Raw genomic sequence first — 16996 nt, 5'->3', positions numbered from 1 at the left:
ATATACATTTTGCAAAATGAATATAATGCTGAAAACCCTGTAAAGTCTGAAATGATCTGTAAAGAGCATGCATAATAACGATTGTAATCACAGCCCCAAGCACACTAAGATTAGAAATAATGCCGGGTGTAGAACTGTCACGTTATAATCCAGACGATCACACAAGAAATATGCGTGTTTACTCAACACTGTTTCACACAGAGTGTGTTGCAATTCTAGAAGAAGCGGCCTGTGTTTATACCACTTCCAAAGTACAGTGACACACACTACAGGAACTCCACTGGCTTCCATCTGGGGTTACTTATGCCCACTTTGGAAATATTTTAAAACATTTTAAGCAAAGCAATGTGAAAGGGATGACATGCTTCAAGTCTCAAAGGTATAATAAATATAATTTTTTTTACTTTCATGTCGATGAACAATACAATGTTTAATGACATACATTCAGAAATGTTACTATATCGTGTAAAATAATTATATTGCTAAATCTATTTCTCAATTTCACGATTTAACATCTTTTAATTTCTATTTTGGATTGTATCTGAAATCTCTCTCTCTCCTTTTCTGTTCTCTGCATGTGTGTTTGTGTGTGTGTGTGTGTGTGTGTGTGTGTGTGTGTGTGTGTGTGTGTGTGTGTGTGTGTGTGTGTGTGTGTGTGTGTGTGTGTGTGTGTGTGTGCGTGAATGCAGAATTCGACCTATGCTTACTCCTCATACAGATGATACTGAGCCATGGTAGTTGTGTAGTTTATGTCATTTTAGACTCTCATTTTGAGAAGACCCTTCGGAGGGCTCAAGGTGCATCATTTACATAATTTCTTTTGAATATGCACGTATGTATTATATTTATCTTTTTTCTTCATTTTTGTATACATACACAGTACAGCATACATGAGAACAAGTATATATGATGCAGCATTGTGTGTGTGTGTGTGTGTGTGTAAAGGTCACCCAACCCCCACCCATATTGTGACGATAAAATCCTGGAAATAGCATGTGTTGAGTTTCACTGGAATTGTACTGCATACCCCCTGAAGCTCCCCTCTGCCCTCTTTTTACAGGCATTTTTAAGGGACCTGGTTAGTTTTTTTTTTTTTTTTTCAAAATGTACCGTGCCATATTTAGTGTTTGGAGAATAGATGTTGCTATTCAGAGTTGTGCGAGGTGTTTATTTACAGAATTGTACTCTTTATTATACATTCTTGCCGCAAAGTATTGATAGAGACTGAATCTTCACCAGGATTGACAAAATCGATTTGACTGCATTTTTGTTAGAGAGTGGACTACTGTACACATTCTTGAAGAAGTAGGATAAACCTGAGGACTTCCAGGTTCTGGTCAATTGTATATGTTCAGTTTGGAAGTAGACAAAGGACTTAATGACTTGTGAAACGGTTTGTCAGTCACTGTAGGTCTCTTAAGAACCCTTCCAATCCCAATCCAGTAGCACAAAGACTCCTCTCTGTCATGGGTATTAGGGTTCTGACTAACTAACAACTCAGTTTGCTTCATTTCCTGCATTTCCTCTTATGGCAGTAAAAACCTTTCTGATTCTGATTCTGATTCTCATGTCTAATGGCACACCATTCTCTGGTTTGAACATCATCATCATCATCATCATCATCATCATCATCATTGTTTATTCAGGGAGAATTGACTGAGCACAGGGTCTCTTTTGCAGCAATGCCCTGATAGAGGCTACATAGTACAGAAGAACAATAAATAAACAAACCATAACAAAACAAAACAGACAAAATAAATAAAAAAAACACATTAAACAACTCAGAAATTAAGTATATATAAAAAAATTAAAAAAATAACATAAAGTAAAAAAATTAAATCAGAGAATCATTGAAAACAACAGCATTGAGGCACATCCTTATTATCTAAAAGGCTCTTAAATTGGTTGACAGACAAATACTTGGTTAATTTCAACTCCACTTGAACAGTGTTCCATTTATGGGAAGCAAAGAACTTAAAAGCTATTTTACCTATATTAGTTTTTGTAAGGGGGATTTCAAGGGAGATGAGGCTCTGTGACCGTGTATTATGACAGATGGATTTTAATTTTAAAAGTGACATGAGATAATTAGGCAGTTTTCCCACTAAGGCTTTATAAACAAATAAAAGACAGTGTTTTTCCCTCCTGTCTGCTAGAGGGGACCAACCAACATTCTTGTATAAGTTACAGTGGTGGGTCCTGAAAGCGTCTCCATGCATGAGCTCACATTGAAATGAGAACAAGGTATGTGTGATGAATGATCCATGTGGACTAATGTACTTATTTGTATTGTTTGGGGGCAGAGCATAGAGACAGGACCAATAGATAGAGACCCGTGAGTTAGTAACTGTTGTGTGTGTGTATATCTGTGATTGTGCAAGGGTGTCTGTGTGTGAAAGAGAGAGAATGTAAGAAAGGGTTTAACAATTCATACAGAGATTTAGAAGTAAGTGTTTAAGTGTCGGATTGATTCAGACTTTACGTCATTGATCGTAATACAGGCTTTGGATTTTTCCAGTAAGAAGGTCCAAAATGAGCCTGTTATTTTTTCATTAGAATTCTTTCCCATAACAGGGCTTAAATAAAGTTAGATTATGTGTGACGAGGTAGAATCAACATGGTTTAGAAGAATCTCTGCTTTCACACATTCCTAATCCATTATGCCACTCTTTATGACAGTGTGCCATAGTTAGCAGGATTGCTGTGTTATCAAACGGAAGTGCCAGTGACCGAAGTCTCAGTGAGTATCTTGTCTATTAGTCACATTCTTACAGAATTAACCTTACCAATACATATGTGTCATTCCATGACAAGTCACATTTCTCACAGAGAAAGAGAGAGAGAGAGAGAGAATTACTCAATGTATGTTACTAATTATGCTAAACTAGGATTTTCTGACATGCTTTCTGGGCTTTCGCAACCTATTCATTCACATCTGGAATATATTACATACATCTGGGATGCACCAGCATATTTTTACTGAAGAACTTGGACAAGTTCAGATGCTGCTTTGGTGACTAAGAGTTTGAGTATAATGGAGGAGAATAGTATTTGGCATAATTCAGCATCATGAACATTTTATATGAGGAAGGTAGTGGGTGGTAATGTACAGCTCTAGGGGATTAGTGGTACAGGGGGTAGAGAAGTCGTTTAGTAATCAGAAGGTTGCTAGTTCGATTCCCTGTCGAAGCGTCCTTGAGCAAGACACTGAACCCCTAATTGCTCCTGATGTGCAGTGTGCCATCAGTGTAAAATGTGTATACATCCTTGTAAGTCGCTTTGGATAAAAGCGTCTACTAAATGTAAATGTAAATTATCCCAATGCTGAAAGAGCTCCTGTCATCTGTACTCTTCAGCGGCCCTGTGTTTACACATCCAAACATGTGTGTAATCTATTGCATGTCTATTGCACGATCTTGCACTGCTGAGGAAAACACCTTCACTTATTTGAAAATGCAACCTTTTGAAGTATATATGAGTATATATATATTCCAATAACTTATTTTATTTGTTTTTGTTTTTTTGTGGAAGAAGGACTTCTCATAAACTGTTCTATGTACAGTAGCTTAATAACCAATGGACAGTTGTTGGTATACTGTTCATATATTGGGTTTTGTACAATATTTGACCAATTGTGGTGACAACTGTGGTCGAAAAATAAAGTGTACAACTGCATATCATCGGTGGGAATAGGCAAGCAGGTACTGATGGTCCTAAAAAGAGATTGAACCCTATCCTATGCCAAAAATATGTTTGATGGTTTCCTAAGAATAAACTCAGAGCTTGAAAGACCTGTAGAAATATATGAAATAGTTTGAAACATTGTCACAAAATAACTGATAATACTCCCGTGGCTAATAATGGCCTGTGACTCTAGTGTAACAGCTGTGGTGTTCTGGATACTCAAGCTTAGATGGAAGATACATTGCATTGAATACAAGACCACAGCACACATAAAGGGTCACTGCATCAGTTTATAATTTTATAAGCACAGAATACGATAGCTATTACCTGTCTACAGCAAAAAGACTAACCTTTAAATGAACTGCTAAAGTCTTTGGTACACTTTTTCATTTCACACCAAACTAAACATTATTCTTGTTTGCAGTTCTAAATTTGACCTCTAGGAGACTCTAGTGGCATATTGTTGAAACACAACAGGATGGCTGATATAGTATTCACTTCTACAATATTGCAGTGTAGTTTGACCCTGTACATAAACCTTAAGCATAACACTGTCTTTGTTCTTGTGATTTCAGATTTCATGTAATCTGTGTAGCTGTCACCTCACGCCACAAAACCAGCTTCTTCCCGGCTGCCGTTGGCCTTATTAACAAGGCCCGGGACCCCCACCTGACGTGGACACTTAACCCGCCCCCACACCTCAAGCCTGTGTTATGTTAACACACACTACATTGCACACTGCACATTGCACATCCACTTTTGCACTCCTGCCCTGCTTTTTGTATTGTAGTACTTATTGTGTTTGTGTAGTACTTATTGTGTTTGTATGTTTTATGTTCACTGTATGCACCTTTACACCAGAACAAATTCCAGGTAGGTGTAAACCTCCACTTGTTCTGCCCAGATGATCATCTCTGTATATATATTTGACATACTGGTGGACACATTTCTTATGTCAGGTGCTTTTCTAAAATTGGGTGAAACCCTGGAGGCTAGGGGAAGCCTCAGCATGTCTCTGGTCCCATCTCTGAGGCTGGAGCGAGGCCAGGTCCCAGCTGACAGCGTCAGTGCAGCCCTGGAGTTGGGTAGGGCTGAATCCAGACTAAGGCAAAGATTACAAGAATGGAATGTGATGCTACAGGTGACATTTGAAAAGATCATCGGTGCCAACCTGCCCACCATCCAAGACCTGTACACCTTCAGAGTCAGGAAACGGGCAGGAAAAATCACTGCAGACCCCTCACACCCCGGACACAAACTATTCAAACTCCTCCCCTCTGGTAGACGCTACAGATCACTGTGTAAGCACATTGAGAGCCACTTTACTTCACCAAGTCAAATTCCTTGTTTGTGCAAACTTACTTGGCCAATAAAACCTTTCTGATTCTGATTCTGAAATCAGATGAGTGGTTTATAGCCTAGCTAAAGCTTCCTAGCCAGAGAATTCATGCTGGTGAATAAAAAATCCTACATAACAGAAAAATAGATTAGTCGAATTAGTTGAATTTGCCCATGTCATTTTAATTTTATGACAGCCAAATAGCTCTTAGATCTACCCTGTTTACATGTTTCTAAAACGTCTCAGTGGGAAGTGTTGTGTCCCTAATGTCAGAACTTGTAATAGAAGTGGACGAGAGCAGCTTTTGACTGGTGCTTCAGGCTGAGGAGCTTTAAGCCTCCGATTAGTTTAAGGTAGAGGCATGTCATTGAATCAAACATGGTTATAGAGGCCTTCAGGAAACACACATGTCCTAGTGCCTAGTCCCTGACTGAACTGAGTGGCTATGCTGGGTAGACGGAAACTAGAACTGCCAATGTCTCTCGCAGAAGCTTTAAGGAACTTTATTTTTGTTCATCTAAATGGAGTACACTGCTTTTGGAACAGAAAAGCTATTTCAACGAGGCACAACCTGCAATATTATGATATAAAACTACAGTATATTGATACTTTGGTGTAGATTACTAACGTGCATTGTTTGGTTGAATGGACTTCACTTCTTTGTTCATATCTGCGTTCAGTAAAAAACAGAAAACACTTAAGACAGAGGGGCGTCACATGTTTGTACGATCAAAGTACACATCTGATTCGGTCAGTTCCAGGTCCAATTGGACAGGGATTGAGAGGGGTGAATGCTTTCATCTCTAGACTGTGGTAATCTTACTGCTCATACACTTAAGTAGGAACTAGACTTGTATCATTTCTGTTAAGAGTCTCCATGACAGATTTCTCACTTAAAGGATTCTAAAAGAACAGCAGTCACTCAGTAGGAAGCCCTTCGATTACCCCAAGGTCAACTATGAAAAGACATCAGTTTAGTAGTCACATTGCAAGCTTTTTATTTCAGGCTACTGTGCATGTGTCTGTGTATGTGTGTGTGTGTGTGCATGTCACAGAGGAAGAGCTATAAAGAAAGAGAGACAGAGAACATTCTGGATCAAATGTCCAGCCTGGCCTATCAGATGTTAATGTCCAGCCTGGCCTATCAGATGTTAATGTCCAGCCTGGCCTATCAGATGTGAATGTCCAGCCTGGCCTATCAGATGTGAATGTCCAGCCTGGCCTATCAGATGTGAATGTCCAGCCTGGCCTATCAGATGTGAATGTCCCTTGCAGATACTTTTTGGGGTAAGGGCTTCCTGGCTACTGCTTCAAGGAACAGCAAGCCCAGACCGCAAAAAGACCCAAAAAGGACCATGATCTCCACCCTGTACCTTGGGCGTCTGTTCAATCTCTGTAAAAACAAAGAAAAAGAAAAATACGTATGAATAAAGATTTCGTTTTCAATATGACATAGAGCACAGTGTATACACATGGACTACTGTTCATAATGAGTGTATTACATGTATTTGATGTTAGGCTTTTACTGTAACAAGCTTCAAAGTGGGGGGTGCATGTGCTGGAACTAAAGGTGTTCCTGTTAGTGTGGTAAGCAGTGTTGAGATCCCTAATGACCTGTACTGTTATCTGGATCTGGTGTTCCCTTGTGGCATTGTGAGGGGAAAAGAGTACACACACACACACACACACACACACACACACACACACACACACACACACACACACACACACACACACACACACACACACAAACACACACACACACACACAAACACACACACACACACACACACACATATATATGTATATATATACAGAGAGAGAGTAAGTACTCCAGTCAAATATTTAAACCATATATTGAAAAAAAATGCATTTACAAGAACGAGACAAGCATACAATACACATTAAAAGGGGATTAAAATATGAAGATGTATTTGTGTAAAATTCTTCAGACTGGACGTTATATCCAACCTCTGAGTCAGAAATAAGTTGAATGGGTCACATCACATATAGACACAGGCATCTGTTAGGCTTACCTCACTGTATGCGTCACATGTATGAAAAGTGTCACAATCCCCCCCCCCCCCCCCCCCCCCCCCCCCCCCCCCCCCCCCCCCCCCCCCCCCCCCCCCCCCCCCCCCCATTGAGCTTTTCCTCCCTGGTAGAGCCCCAGGAAGGTCCCCTTGGAATTTCTCTGAGCATATATTCATACTACCTTTGCGTGGCTTTGCCTTGTTAAACCTCTAATATATTGGGATTGATCTGTTCAATCGTTCTCTGCTTCATGCCAAAAGTCTACATCGTCACTCTTAGCCTCAGCATCCATAATTAAATGTTTTTTTTTTTGTTTTGTTTCCAATATTACACTACTGATATTGACTTATTTCCATTGACTCGAGAATAATCAGAGCTTCATCTTGATTCTAATTGGACAGCCCGTGCACCAATTTAAATGTAGCTGTCCATGGTAATGAGCCATAGATGAGCTGAGCCAAACATTGTGCTCGGAGTTCTCCATGGTGCTGAAGTCATTCACTTCCCCACTTGATGTGGTAAACGCCCTGTGACATTAATTGAAATTATGTATTGTTGTGTAGTTATCTGTTGGTAAATGATAATGATGTAATTTTAAAATAATATTTATTATTTCATTAGAATGGTATGCAAACACCATGGTTCAAAAGCTACATGGTCGCAAAGGCGTGAGAGAACAAAAACTGTCCAATTTATGCACACACACACACACACACACACACACACACACACAGGCTTGTCCTCTGTTTAGAATAGTATATATCAGAGATAGATTTCATTCTCCATATCCAATTCGAGCATTAGTGCAGACTACTTGTTGCTATTGACTAGCTGTGTATTGTCTGATATTGGTTATGGATCTTGTAGTGTGAGCACGCAGACATGGCATTCTGAGCCCCAAGACCCAGCCCCTTCAAATCGTGCGGCGAGAAAGAAACATTTAAAGGACATCAGTGCCAGAGCTTATAATATTGCATGTTTATGATAGTCTAGAAAGGCTGTCCAAAGAGTCTCACACTGCCGTAAAAAAAACTCAAAAACGTTTGCCGAAGAGGCACAGGCTACTCCAGGCTCATGCTATCATGAAGTTAAAAATACACACACATAGTGACTAGACAGTCAATATCACTATTTCAATTAAAATAGCCTATTTTATTATTGTTATTTTCGTAAAATATCTCCCACATATCTTGTCACATAAAACAGGTGACTACTGTCTTGTAGGATATTGAGATTGAATCTATAGTATTTCAGCCAAATGTAGAGAAACTGGACGGTATTCCTGAAAACCGTGCGCTACGAGCTAGCATACCTGTTTCAACGCGCCTATGAACATTCCTCATGTAGACTTCGAACTCAATGAAGCGGAATTCGGCAACGTTCATATTATGTTCTCTAATGAGTTATTTCGAACCACGACGATTCTAACGACTGAAAACAAACCCGACAAGAGTAGGCTATAGGCTTACTACCCTCTGCCATTCAGAAGCTCACGAAGTAGCTCACAGAAAAATCTCAATGGTTTCCTTACATGCCACCAAAAATACATAAATACAAAAAAAACAATCAACCAAGAGCTTTTTTTGACAGTGATCATGAAGAAAACACTTGCTCACCGTTTGGCAAACCTCTGGATGGAGAGCTGTTTTTCCCCCCAGATTCTCTTCATGAACTTAAAAGAAAACATCCCGCGTCTCGGTGTTTTTTCTGCGGTGTCGTTATCATTTTAAATAAGCACTATATTTTGATTATTCAGACATTCAAACTAATCCATTTTATCCTATCCGCTATTCTGGAAAATACTGCAAAATCTAATGGAAGCGCTCAATTCCTCCAGTCTGGCGTTGACCTGCATTGACGTCATTGCGTCATTAGGTTTCCCCTGGAAACACAGGAGTTCCAAAAATAGTAACACATTAATTCAACTCTGGCTTCGGTTGGCGCGGGCGACTATTTGTATCAATCCATAATCTTCTGATTCTCTCTCCTCATCCTCCTCCTCTCTCGCACTTCTCATAAGCTTGACGCTCTCAAGGACGGCTTGCTCACGACACCAACGCCTATTTTAATAAGTTGTCCAGGTTAAAGGTGTCAGAGAGAGGGACAAACGCGAGTTTCAGAGCATGTTTTATTCCCGCCCGCAATCATAAAATGATTGTAAGAGAGGAAACAGCGCCACGAGGATAAAAATAGAAAGTGCCGAACACTGGCAATCATCTTGTCAGCTCTGGAGCATGCGATTGTGCGGTGCAGTGTGCCGCGCAGCGTTCTTTGAACTGGAAACGTGGTTTGCGGGACTCCTATAAGTGATCTGATAAGGACGGGCTAATTGCAGTAGCTATAGCCTACTTTGGCAACAATAATCGATCAAGTGTTAGCGGTGTCTATTGCATTCGCCCATGTAATTTTAATAGGCTACCTATGGGGAAAATAGATTCTTACATTTCATGTAGCCTTATCTTTTCATAGGTTTTATTAAAGACACCTGAAGCACAATCCACTGTTTAGTACGTTATAAAGGACACAGAACCATTCATTATTTAATCCATTCATGCTTAAATTCTATTGTCCGATGCTAATCCACAGTGACCATTTTTAAGTAACCTCAAGTCTTTTGACATTTGAAGTGGCAGTGACTTTATATATAATCTTTTTTATCGAGAGTATATGAGAGTATACAGTTAGGGCGCATGTGTGCTCACATGCAGCTGCATTTAATTAGAGGCTCACACTACGGTGCCGCGTGACCAGACACTGCCGTCTGCACGTGAGCGCGTGGACTGTGCTGTGCGCGTTCCTGAGCCACACATAACCATTTCGTGCAGTCCTCGTTAATTGTGCTCAAACAGGGTACAATTTAATCTGCTGATCGCTTTGACAGTGAAAAAACAATATGTTGAATAAAAAAACAAAAAAACAGACAATTATTCTTGGTTAAATGTTTCAATTCGATATTTAACCATGCGTTATTTGACTGTTTGCGCATTGCCTGATGCGATTTGCAGACACCGCGCAAGAGGGCTGCGCAGGTGCGGCTCTATGTGGAGGACGGAAATTCACGACAAACAGCACCGACTAGTGACTATGTGGTTAAAATATCTACATTAACTTGTCATGAACTAAGTGTAAGTGTAGATATGACACCGTGTACAAGAAGTCAGGATGTTATGCAGAACTTACAGTCCACCAAATAGAAAAACAGAGACCATAAGTAGTGTTCTACTGGCCTCCACTATAAACCCATGCCAAACTATTACTGCCACAGAAAACAAATAACATTACATAATATCTTGATACTGTAAGATACTTATTTCTATTAAAATGTATTAGTATAATATACAGTGCCAAATATGTCAGTAGGAAACCTCAGTAAATGCAAACAAGACAAGGACCTTAATGATCATTGTCAGGTTATGTCATTGTATTTTTAATAAAACTGGAGTAATCCCAGAACACAGTGCAGAGCTTTAGTGGCAGTTGTCATTTGGGACTAAACCTATTAGCTGAAGATACACAGCGAGAGACAACTTTAGAAGAATTAAAGGTGTGTGTAGAGATATATTTCTGACAGCTATTGATCTGGTAGTCTTTGGGAAAATAATAGATGGTCCAATACAAAACATTTATTTTGGGTTTTGCACTGTTTCAGTGATAATTAACCAAAAATCCAGAATTCTCTTGTAGAAACCCATATTAGGTAACCAAAAGGAGTAGACTATCCTGATCACTATTCTACATTACACTCTGCCAATCTCCCACCTTACCAACATGAACACAGCCCATATCATTTAATTTCCTCTACAAAGATTGGCACAGGGCATCAAGGCTCAGGTCTCATGCGCTCAATATCTCACATGTTCCCCCTTGATCCCATGACCTCAAACTAACACTCATCTGTCCATAATTCTATGAGCATGTGGGTTCTTTTTCAAGCTCGGGTAACTTCACTCTATAACATTCAGTAGATCAGACCCTATCTCACTTAATATGCTATACACCATCTTGTGTAGGCCTTGGTCCTTCATAGACTATTAGACTAATGCAATGCTATTCTAGCGGGCTTGTCTTCATGTGTGGTGAGCCCATTGCAGATAATCCAGAATGTTGCAGCACATTCGGTCTTTGATCAGCCAAAGCGGACACCTGTACCTCCTGTGCTCCAATCGGACACCTGTACCTGCTGTGCTCCAATCGGACACCTGTACCTCCTGTGCTCCAATCGGACACCTGTACCTCCTGTGCTCCAATCGGACACCTGTACCTGCTGTGCTCCAATCGGACACCTGTACCTCCTGTGCTCCAATCGGACACCTGTACCTCCTGTGCTCCAATCGGACACCTGTACCTCCTGTGCTCCAATCGGACACCTGTACCTCCTGTGCTCCAATCGGACACCTGTACCTCCTGTGCTCCAATCGGACACCTGTACCTCCTGTGCTCCAATCGGACACCTGTACCTCCTGTGCTCCAATCGGACACCTGTACCTCCTGTGCTCCAATCGGACACCTGTACCTCCTGTGCTCCAATCGGACACCTGTACCTCCTGTGCTCCAATCGGACACCTGTACCTCCTGTGCTCCAATCGGACACCTGTACCTCCTGTGCTGACTACCTTCACTGGCTCTCTGTAGCTGCTACAATTACATTTCAATCTCTTTTTCTCACAATTCTGTCATTTAGAGCGAGCCCTCCTCACAGCCTGGTTGTCTTCGCCGTCTCTCTCCAGCAAAAGCTCATAATTGAAACTCTTTTCATGTCTGCCTTGGATGTAGTATGACCTGCCTAGTGCCTTCCATTCTAGCAGCAGCCTTGGTCTATTCAGGAAGTGTTTGAACAGCCACCTCTTTGTTATTTTATAGTTATTTGTATTACAATCTGATATTTCAGAATATTATATACACAGTATATATTGTGAACTATGCCATAGTTTTTGTTGTAAAAATACAACATACAACATATTTTGTAAGTCGCTTTGGGCAAAAAGTGTCAGGCAAATACCGTAACGACCTTTTTTTGTATTTGTAATTATTGACCCAAAATTTTAACTTGCAATGGCAGTACATTTCAACCAGGGGAAGACAATTTGCTAACAAAGTTATAAAGGTGTCTTTCATAGTTAGTATTAAAATCAGATGAATTAAGTGACAGTGATTAGAGTTGATCATTTTAACCAATTATTACTGAAGTAATATTTTTTTATGAATAATACAATCATATCATAAATGTATAGTTTCCAACAGTAATAGCTACATTCATCACAGTATTAATGACTGGGCTGTATTGAAATCTATTTAATGTCATACCATTGTAATGTAATATAATTTTCTGTCAAAAAACACTAACATTTCTGAGTGATTCCAAACTGGTAAGATGTTCTCATCACCCAGAGTGTACTGGAACCCAAAGTGAACCCAAAATGAGCTCATGACGAGCACACAGTCGTGAATTTGGGTTTGGAATCATAGGGCACACACACACACAATACTGACAAGGTTGGCTATCTAGCAAAAGCATTCACACGTATTCATAAAAGCCCCACTCACCTTTGATGATTTATTTTTTTAACCTGTTACTTCTTTGAGCACTGCTGTCACATCATCATGTCACAACTGAAGAATTTGTAATTGGCCGATTTTCTTTCTTGAATAATCTGGAAAGGGAATAGGATGTGTGATTTTGAAGTGCTATCTTCCCATATATACATTCTTGTTTAGGGCAAACAAACCCTGCTATCTGGTTGTCTTTATAATTGTTGTGAGCTCCAGAAATGTATTTGAAATATAATATTCTGAATGAACTCTTAATGCCATCTGCTGGTGACAAGGAAAAACAACAAACGTCCTCTGCAGTTATCCATACTGTCACCTTGACTTATGGTTAACAATAAAGCCATCAATAAATGAATGTGTTGTTTAAAAGAAAATGTAATATGCATGTATGAACCAGTGTCAAGTTATGTATAACAATCTATAAATTCATAAATAAGGTATTATCCATTCCAGATGGTGGAGCATTAAACAAGAGATTAAAAGGCATCATTTATATTATAGAAATGTGTTATACATTAATGATGCAACAACAGTTAATGAATACATTCAATTCTTAGTTATAAAAGGACTGTTCTATGTTAGGATGCATGGTTGAAATCAACTGAGGCAAATATGAGCTTTTAGGTGAGATTTAAGGTTTTCTTTCTGCAACTCTGTGTTTGTGTGTTGTCAGAGCTGAAATTCCATTTCTGACCATCAGGAAAGCATTAGGAATGACCAGCAGGGGGCAGAAGATGTCATTACGGACCTTTTTCTTCCTCTTCCTCTACGTTGACTCATTGCTCCACCCTCATGACATGTGTGTGGATACACACAGAAACACAGATTTTCATCTTTTTTCCTGCACTCACTGATTTTGCCCATAATGCTCCATAAGTTCCCAGCAAACAGCATCCCTTCCACACACTTAAAAATAGTATGAGGAAGAAATGGAAGAATTATAGCATTTCATTGCATGCCAATGCCATGTATACATATGTGTTACAAACTTCAATGAGTGTCAACAGTTTTATAAGATCAATTTGCATGGAGAGATTGATATAAATTGTTATAAAAAGACAAAACGAGAGAGAATTGGGGGAGATATAATAGTTGCCTTTCCACAAATAGATCAGAAAATGGACAGACCACTTGTTAATTATTTTGCATTAATTGGTGGAAGAGAAGTCTTGGTTCTGAAAGGCAGTGAACCAATCCCTCCAGACCAAGGCTTTGCTTCTGTTGTGTTTGAGAGCGACTCTGGAGTTTAGGATGTGCAGTATTATACCAACAAGTCATCTTTATATAGACCATCACAGGGATGAAGCATGACAAACAAGCTACAATGAAATGATTGCAGTGACTGTAGTGTATTAAATCAAATATACGTACAGTATATTAAGCTGCTGTCGTGAATTGTGTGTAGTGCGTAAGACCTGGGTACTCTTGGATGCGGTCATCCCCAATAATGCGTCTGATAAGCAGGTGTTTGAGGCTTATGTTGATGTTTGTTTACTGAGGAGGACAAATGGCAAATGAAGCACATCCTCTCAAGCTTCTTCACCACCTGGGCTCTAATGAGAGACAGAGAGACAGAGAGAGAGAGAGAGAGAGAGAGAGAGAGAGAGAGGCAGAGAGAGAGAGAGAGAGAGAGAGAGACAGAGAGAGGCAGAGAGAGAGAGAGAGAGAGAGAGAGAGAGACAGAGAGACAGAGAGAGAGAGAGAGAGGAGAGAGAGAGAGAGAGACACAGAGAGAGACAGAGACACAGAGAGAGGCAGAGAGAGAGAGAGAGAGAGAGACAGAGAGACAGAGAGACAGAGAGAGAGGCAGAGAGAGAGACAGAGAGAGAGAGAGAGAGAGAGACAGAGAGAGAGCTGGAGAGAGACAGACAGAGAGACAGAGAGAGAGAAAGAGAGAGAGAGAGAGAGAGAGAGAGATGAGTTCGTATGTATCTTACTTTTATTTTGTCCCATTATATATTTTTTTGTTTCTTTGTTAAATCTCTCACCAATAAAAATGATGCAATTTTTAATCTGTTTAAGATATCCAAGATACCTAATTTCACATTTTGGATGTAATTTGCACCCTACTACGATTGGATTAGTCCCACTGCCGTAACAACATGTGTGCTCAAGGTAAAGACAGTAGAAATATGCATGCTTCGATGTGATAAGCAAGACTAGACTCGTGCTAATTGTTTGCACATGCATGCTCAAACATATGTGTCATTTGGGTTTATATGAGCAGCTGTACATTTGAATTGGATATAGGAGATGTTCTAGTTATTCTACATAATGTAATCTTATTTACGGGAAAAATATTCTGGGGACTTAATTTACAAATTCATACAGTCCAACTCTGTCCAATCCCACAACCTGGTGTTCTGTGCAGTATTCTAGTGCCCATTCAATTGAGTCAGTCCAACTCTGTCCAATCCCACAACCTGGTGTTCTGTGCAGTATTCTAGTGCCCATTCAATTGAGTCAGTCCAACTTTGTCCAATCCCACATCATGGTGTTCTGTGCAGTATTCTAGTGCCCATTCAATTGAGTCAGTCCAACTCTGTCCAATCCCACATCATGGTGTTCTGTGCAGTATTCTAGTGCCCATTCAGTTGAGTCCATCATGCCTCAGTGCTCAGTCATCTAAAAGGCTGGATGTCTGTGCTCATGTTTTCAGGGTGCATTGTTAATATGTAATGCACGCGTGAGAATGTTTGTTAATGTCTGTTTACCATATATGAAGAGGTAATCTGTTGTGGCATGGCTCGTGAAAGTGAGGAAGTAAGTTGGTGTGTGTGTGCTTAACTGAGTAGGGGAGAGTACAGGTATTAAAATGTAATGTGTTGCGGCGTGTTGCTTGACCTGTCTCCTGCTATTATTGTCAGTGACAAGCTCTTTGCATTTGCTGCATGTTGTCGTGGGAACCCCTGACTTCCCCTGCAGGCTTCCCAAAAAGCGCAGATCCAATGGAAATGTCACTGCTGGTTCCTTTATCTCCGTGCTCATTTGTCACCATACTAGAACAGTCTAGAAGTGAAGCCCTCTCTGAGGCAACGACAGCTATCATCCAGGCAATAGACCAACTTCGCCTCAGTTACATTTGTAGCACAGAACAACTTCAAAGGGTGCATCATAAACCTTGTCACTGTAAGCACATTACATATCCTCACCTGTGAAATGTATATCACCCACAATTTGGGTGCTATTCATATATGGAGGTGGTATACATATTTCATGAACACAGAGAGAGGGATGTGGGCTAATTGCTGTGCTGTGTAAATGTGGTTTTGTTTCTGGCTTTATCGGGTGTTGAATGCTACTTGAGACTACTACTCCATCCTTCTATGCTGTTGCTAGTGCTACGGATGCACTTGTTGGCTATGTTGTGCTATCTCATACATTACATTCTGTCTGTGTTTACTAGTCTAAAAGTTTCAAAGTTGACCTATTTTATCACTGAATAAACTTTCCTGACATGTAGACATATTGCATCTGAAACTATGATTACTAAACTAGAGATGCATTTCCGTGAGAAATTGCGAATGTGATTGCACCAAGATTTTTCTTGCTCTATGCAAGCTACTTGGACGTGAACGCTACTACCCCCTGTTGGACAAGGTGCGGGGCAGACTGCCTGTTCACTTTGTTCTAAAAATGGTTGTATGAGCCTTGTGTTAACATAGAAAATAATTAATTTAAAAGACATATTTGCATGCATGCAGCAGAGAGTTATGCCAGAGGTGCACTAAAAGCCAGTTGTGTGTGCCACTCCCAATTGACTTCAATGGAACACTTATTATATTACTTCTGTTAAACACAGTATGCGTGCATATGTGTTTTGAAGACAGATGGGCGAATGAGTATTATGACAGGAGTTGTGCCACTCCCATTGACTTAAATGGAACACTCCCCCCCCACCCCAGTATAGGGCGGCTGGACACGGAGCAGCTCACAAGCTCAACGCAGCTGGGGGGGGAAACAATTGCCCTTGTCTTGCATGTTGTATTGCTCCTTGTCATTTCTGATTTCTAACAAAAAAACTGAAACATGCTTAAAAGCTGCAGTGTAACGAGATGCACTACCAACAAGGTAAAAAAGCCAGAACTAAGTTTTATAAGTTGACAACTTATTTGGGAACTTGTTTGGGATAGATGTTTACCTTATTCCAACTCTTCATGTGGCTAGCAAAAACCGCTTCAGCTGTGTTGGCTAGCTAGCACTGCCACCACCAAATGTGACCGAACACACATACAATAGAGACTCTATTGTCATTATATTACCACAATCATTCAACAGTCAGCACGTCCTCTGAAGGAACTGCGGTGCACACATACATCACATAAATGTGCATTCTCTGTGTCTCCAAAACTCAAATGATTTTTGTGAATCAATACATTTAATGTAGGT

The 16996-nt window shown here is 40.2% G+C and overlaps 1 long non-coding RNA gene across 1 annotated transcript; it reads right to left on the bottom strand.

Annotated features, from left to right (window-relative positions):
- Positions 1 to 5996: 5996 nt before the first annotated feature.
- Positions 5997 to 10258, bottom strand: LOC116224077. The gene is made up of 2 exons (XR_004165412.2): positions 8674 to 10258; positions 5997 to 6416 (listed from the first exon to the last, which is right to left on the bottom strand). It is a non-coding gene; the product is annotated as an uncharacterized LOC116224077 (long non-coding RNA).
- Between the last annotated feature and the right edge of the window lie 6738 nt (positions 10259 to 16996).

This window comes from Clupea harengus, chromosome 16, assembly GCF_900700415.2.
Source record: "Clupea harengus chromosome 16, Ch_v2.0.2, whole genome shotgun sequence".
Lineage (NCBI taxonomy): Eukaryota > Metazoa > Chordata > Actinopteri > Clupeiformes > Clupeidae > Clupea > Clupea harengus.
This window is presented reverse-complemented; position numbering and strand designations above follow the sequence as displayed.